Consider the following 6,554-nt stretch of genomic DNA (forward strand, 5'->3'; position numbering starts at 1 on the left):
CTCTCTTTACCATAATAGAATCTTCTAATGTTAGGCAGCAAGAAAAGGTGAGGCTGTACTCCAGTTGACTTCTCGTGCTTTATTTGATATGTTTAGTAAGAGCAAATTGTGATGGGTTGTTAAATATTACAAGCTGTGATAATATTACCTACAAAGCATGTGGTATATCTGAAAATGTGAATTCATAAATATATTTTATTTTTATTTTCTCTATCAAACTTGGTTTCCTCTCACGATGCATAATATAGCCAAAGTGAATTTTAAAAATTATATAAAATTATCTTGGTTCTCACATAAAATGTGTTACTTTACCAATTATACCATGTCTATACTCTATCTATTCTTTCTTTTCATCTGATAACAAAGTAAAGACTCCTGGAGCACGGAATCACCAAAGAACAGAAGGGGTTTAACTGAAAAAGATTGTTGAATATACTGAAGACAGTAGGATGATTTGCGAAATCTAATTGTATGACTTCAGAAAAGTATACAACTTACACCCAAGGCCTTAGTGACTTTACTGAAAAAGTAGTGAAGTAAATAAGTATTGATTTAAACTAGACTACATCAATTTGCTGTTGTAATTGAAATGAGTTTCTGTTTTGTTTCATGAATAACACAGTGCCCCTATGCATAATATGGAGATTATGAGTAACCAGTTTCTGAAAGCATAAGGACTGCAAGGTAATGTATCTTGGTTTAATGTGTGATATATACCTGTATATTGACTTCTTGCCACTACATGGGGTCACATAGAATGTAAAATCTTGACATTGAAAAGTGATTTTTTAACTGAAATTTGCTACATAAATTTCACTTGCAGTGAAGAAAGAACAGTATTGATGTTGTCATATATTTTGAGATGAGCTATTGATAGTCAATAAAGTCACTTTTATTTTTTACTTTATATATATAAGCAATGTCATTCATTGGTCTACTGTTTATCCTGAAAGCTCCACAGGGAGTGACTTCTCAAGCAGGATGATAGAAGGTTGATGGCTTCTGCTAGAACATAAGAGAAGACTTTTCCATGAAAAAGAAGTGAATTTGAAAGAAATGTTGATAATGATAATCCATTTTTATACAGTGATAGGAACTGTAGTCTTTTTTTTCTTTTTTGCCAATGATTGGCCTTTGAATGCTTAAAACTAACTTGAAATTTGCTTTCATGCTAAGGAGGGGGGAAAAAATGAGTGTTTATAATTTTTTACATATATTTCTCATGTTTGTGCAGGCAATGTTATCTTTTGCAAATTATACAGTGTGCATCTTGACCTGGGAATTGTAGCTATTTAATGCAAGTGTAACTAATATTATTTTGCTGATGCTGCAAAGCCATGCCATCATGTGCTCTACAATGAATCGTCTACCCCTCTCCCTTAGTTTGGCCGTAAACTGTTACACCATGATAACTTTACCTCCATGTCATAATGATTGCGTCCACAGTTTGATGTGTTTACTTTCATCAAAAAGAAGAAAAAAAATCCAAGAAAGTAAGTCATACATTTCCTGTGTTCCATATTATTGTTTCCAAGATTTCTTGTTGAGAAATGTATCAGTTACATCCCCAATTGCAAAGGTAATACATTCTATCCAGCAATCTCCAAAAGTGCTGAGTGTAGGCAGAAGAGCTTGCAGTAGGTGGTATGCAGGCAACAGTTCATGATATGCATTGTCTTGTAAACCACATCAAGTGCCAAAGTTGCATTTTTTTTTCTTTTTATAATTATATTATTAGTTTTTTTTAATTATATTAAAAGGACTTCAATTACAGATATCTTGTTAGTTGCGGCTATTGTAGAATTCAAGAGTATGTAAGAGAAACCAAATGTGAGAATCTCTCCATTTCAAGTAAACTGTGGTGTTAATATTCTCAATGTATAAGGAGCTAAGTAGCAAGGCATTATTTCTTTCACGGCAAGGCACTTAAGACCAGTATGGTGTCAACATGTGGCTTTTGTCATGGGCTTTCATCCTAACTTTGGGTATTCAGAGTAACCAAATGATACAAATGAACGACTAAAAGAATGTTAGTTGCTACCCAACCTGATGGTTGAAATATGATATTAATGCCAAAAATAGAAACTGACATGAACTGTATACTGACTTTGTGCATATTGGTATTATGTGTTATTGTTATTGGTATGTTCCATTTCTTACATCATCATTAATTTTTTTTCTCTCACTCTCACCTCATGAGGTGTGATACTGCTGACACCAAGTTGCATATACTAAGGTGACAGCATCCAGCCAAAAGCTTGATGTAGGGGATTCCAAGTATAGGTTTCTCAGATTCATCTACACAGGCATAAGCACTGCTGCTTCTTTTAAGGTGGGGCAGTTAGGGACAGTCATCAAGTAAAGGTCCAGGCAAGGATTGTCACCTAGGGGAGGTCCAGGCAAGGATGGTCACCTAGGGGAGGGTTAGGCAGGGACAGTCATCTAGTGGAGGTCCAGACAAGGACATTCACATAGGGGAGGTTTAGGCAGGGACAGTCACCTAGTGGAGGTCCATGTAGGGGCAGTCACCTTTTACGGGTCTAGGCAAGGGGTAATCACCTAATGTATGTCCAGACAGGGACAGTCACCTTGTGCTGCTCCACTTAAAGGAGACTTGCAGTAAGATAGGTTGGACGGAATCCCTGAGATGTGATTAGTCCAGAAATGGTTTGGTTATTTATTACTGTTATTATTGTTTGTAGTACCATTTTTATGCTATGTTTTTTCAGATTATGATTTTTATTAATTATGAATTTTCTCAATCTATTAGTTATTGTAATTTCTTTTGTCATATTTACACTTCATATTTTCTTAAACATTGCTTTTGTTAGTTTATTATTTAATGCATTCAAAAATGTCAGTAGTTGAATCAAACTCATCTTAGTTGAGAAATTTGTTTTAAGGGGTTAGTTGTGTTGAACTTGCTCTAAGCTAAGTTTTTACCCCATCATAGCACTTGAGGCCATACTAGTCCTTCCTCAGTCTGACTAATCATATTTCTGCACATGAGCCATTTAATTAAAACCAATCAATATGAGAGTTCTTCCTCCCTATTTATTTGGTTGTGAATATTAATCAGTATTTGCTTTTACTATATCCTTGCATTCAGTGGTTTGTTATAGATGAAAAAAACAAAAACAAGTTGGAATGATGCATTTATGTGTCCTATCTTTGAGCACAAATAACAAATACAAGGCTCTCATTTTCTTCTCAATTATCCTCTTTCAAGGGAAATAATTTTTTTGGTATAATAATTGATCATTTGTTGTCAAAGGCGCTGTTCTACATAATTGTTTATGGATTCCCGCCCCAATTTCCGTTGTTCCTTTCCGTCCAGTTAGTTGCATCAGAATCTTACATATGCATCTTTTCTGTATTATTCAGTTTGACATAGCAATAATTCTTATATCCCATATGTGTACATATGTATAGTTTAGTATTATTTCTTTACATTTGTGATTATTGCTTTAAAGAATTTAGTCATGTTAGTAAGCCCATTTTATGTCAATCATTTTATCATAGAGAAGTCAACTATTAAACTCTTCTAATCTTTTCTGTAGTTTCTGTCCCATTAATGATATATTTCACTGAGCTTGACACAAAAGCTAAGAGAGGTTTAGCCTGCAGTCTGTTATTCGCAGGAGCTGCTTCTATTTAAGGGTTGTATTTGCTAGGTAGCACACCTTTCATATCTCATCATCATTCTCAGCTTCTCCATGGTGACAGTACAAACCAAGAACATAATGTGATGAGATCATTAAATGCGATCCACTTTTGTAGAGGATACGGTATGGCTTTTTTTTTTTTTTTTTTTTTTATATATATATATAGAACACACAAAATTGAGCCTTCTATACCTCCTGTAGGCTCGTATTGCTTGATTTCATCACTCATATTTTAGCTGTCAGAACTGTAAAGCTAAATTTTGTAGTTTTGTCAGAGAAGTGTTTAGATTTTATTTCATGCATGATGTGAAGCTGCCTGTGCAGATTTTTTTTAAGGAAGTAGTTTTACCCTGTTAATGCGTAATAGCTAGATGTTTGTAAACTTTCTCAACAGGTAAGAGTTCAAATATTGACTGGGAAATTAAAGTATAGAAAGTTTCCAGTAACTAGCTATTTTACTTGCAAGACTTCCTTGAAATTTATTGTGTCCATATTTCAGAATTAATACCCGGCTCTTAGAAATTAAATCTATGTTCAGTCTTATATGTTGTTATCACAAACTTCTAGAAAGCTAACCCATAGTAGTGCAACTCCAGTGGATTGTTTATCAGAGATTATTGTTATGTATATATAACGAGATTAGAGACAATTATACAGATTGCTGAAAGCACAGATGTGTTTCTTTTATCCTGATATTTTTTTTTTTTTATCCTATTATGATTATAGAAACGAGTCCTTAAAATTTAAGGAATATTAAAAATAGTATTCTTCCCAACACACTCATTCTCTCATTACCTTCCTTACAAAGGCACATATGCATACACAATGTCACAGACTTTTACATTGCAAACAGCTATCCACTTATTTCTCTCCTCTTTTATATTTTTCCCTTGCTCTCCCCCCCAAAAAAATTTAATAAAGTGCATATTAATTCATTAATAGGCAAAATTTTTGGTAAAGTTTGGTGAGGTGTGCAAGATCTCATCCTGGCAATCAAGACTCATGACATGAAATTGTCACTCTGCATCTGCTAATATTCGCCACAATGTGAGAGGGCTTATCAGCATTTATCAACAATGGATTGAAGAAAAAAATGCACTGGTTTATTAATAGAAAATAAAGATCAAAATGCTTACTATTAATAAGCCAATGGTTTGTAGATTATTCCATACAAATGGGGTTGATGGCTGCAATGACTGTCAGAAGACCAGGATTAAAACGAGGTCTTTCATTTTATACTAAAGTAACTGGCAGATAGCCCAGTCATCACCAGACAAGGAAAGGTTAAATTGGAAATAGGTGCTTGCCATGCAATATGATTTAAGATAACAAGGTCGTACATTGTATTTCTCTGTTTTAGGATTTGCTGTTAAATTTGTAGTAATTAAATTATTTTTTCCAAGTTCAAAACACTTACATAAGAGGAAGTAAAATAAAAATTACTTCACTAAAAGATAATGAAGGACACAAGGACTTTTTCTCCCCCTTCCCTGCCTATGTAATGATAGACATTCCTCCTGAAAAAAAATGATTTTATAGAATCCAGGCAAGACAAGACTCAAGAAGAGAGAGTTCCTAAATTTGAATTTAAAGAGGAATCAGTGTACTGTTTTGGTGTTTCAGGATTTCTACAGTATCTCTACTGTGAAGCTATCTGGTAGGTATTGTATGCCTATGAAGGAGTAGTAGGCAATATGCAAAGGAGTTAAATGATGATGTATTAAGCCTTTGATTGCAACATTAGAGTAGCCAAATCATTTGAAAAAGCAATATTCCATGCATGAACATCACTGTGGAAATCTGTTCATACTTGAAAATAACTGTTTTTTATGGCAGCTTAGTGTGTTACACTGAGCAGTTTTGAAAGTTAATGGCAATAATGGTTCAGAATGTTAACAAAAAGAATCTGCATGGCAGCATTATATTTTACCCTTTCTCCCCATTTAAAAATGTGATCCAGGTTAGGGTTGATAACAATGTTTAATTATGAGTTTAGAAACAAGAGCCATTAGGCTGAGAACTAAGGATGAAGGTGTATCTGAAAATCAAGTTCTTGGCACATGAATCTAAAGTTGTTTACATACCAAACAAGCTGCTACATATGACAGCAACTACATTCTGACATCATTTTCCTCTTTCATATTTATACTTTAACCTGTTATGAATTTTATGACTCTGAAAAGAATTTAAATGAAGAATTACTATCATCCTGACTTTTTCCTGTCCACAAATTGTTGATAATTTATTTCCAACATATATTTCCATCAGTTCATATGTCATTCTGGTTCTTGTCAGTATTTTTTTCTTGGATAATATTGTATGAACCTAAAATGGTTGTTCTTTAAAAGTAAGGAGATCTAGACATTTTCAAAACTTTAGTGAAAATACATGTCAAATACCCTGTATCCTACTGTAGTATAATTCAGTGAAAAAAGTGAATTATCATTTAAAAAATTTTGAACAACTAAGTTTGCAGGCATATAGAAAAGACAGAACTTAAAGTACACACACATTTATAAAAGAATATACAAAAGAATAGAATAGGTGTAGGTTTTTAAATTACAAAAGACCAAAGATGTTATATACAGTGTATATACTACTTAATAAATAGTATTAGAATATCAAACATTACTATATAGCTTTTTTTCTTTTTGTTTTATTGCAGAATGAGTTAGATATTTATAACACCTTGGAACCAAATACTGAGTGACTAAAATAGTATCAATTTTTTTTTAATTTTCTTTGTTAGGCAAATCAGTGCAAAGTTGCTGTCAACACAGAAAATTCACTATAAAACTTTAGCTGTCTAAATTAACCCTAAAGATCCAGGTGATACAACCATCATGCCATGAAAAATTTTGGCTTGAGGGGTGGGTGACGAGAACATGC

At 33.3% G+C, this 6,554-nt stretch overlaps 1 protein-coding gene across 2 annotated transcripts in view; it reads left to right on the forward strand.

Moving 5' to 3' along the window:
• The window catches only part of LOC125029476 (ubiquitin thioesterase zranb1-B-like), a 30,229-nt gene extending 25,894 nt beyond the window's left edge, over positions 1 to 4,335 (forward strand). For both annotated transcript variants that reach the window (XM_047619380.1, XM_047619371.1), the window contains exon 11: positions 1 to 4,335. This exon is cut by the window's left edge and continues 286 nt beyond it. The gene's annotated coding sequence lies outside the window, so the exon portion shown is untranslated.
• The last annotated feature ends 2,219 nt before the right edge of the window (positions 4,336 to 6,554 follow it).

Source organism: Penaeus chinensis, chromosome 2, assembly GCF_019202785.1.
Source record: "Penaeus chinensis breed Huanghai No. 1 chromosome 2, ASM1920278v2, whole genome shotgun sequence".
Lineage (NCBI taxonomy): Eukaryota > Metazoa > Arthropoda > Malacostraca > Decapoda > Penaeidae > Penaeus > Penaeus chinensis.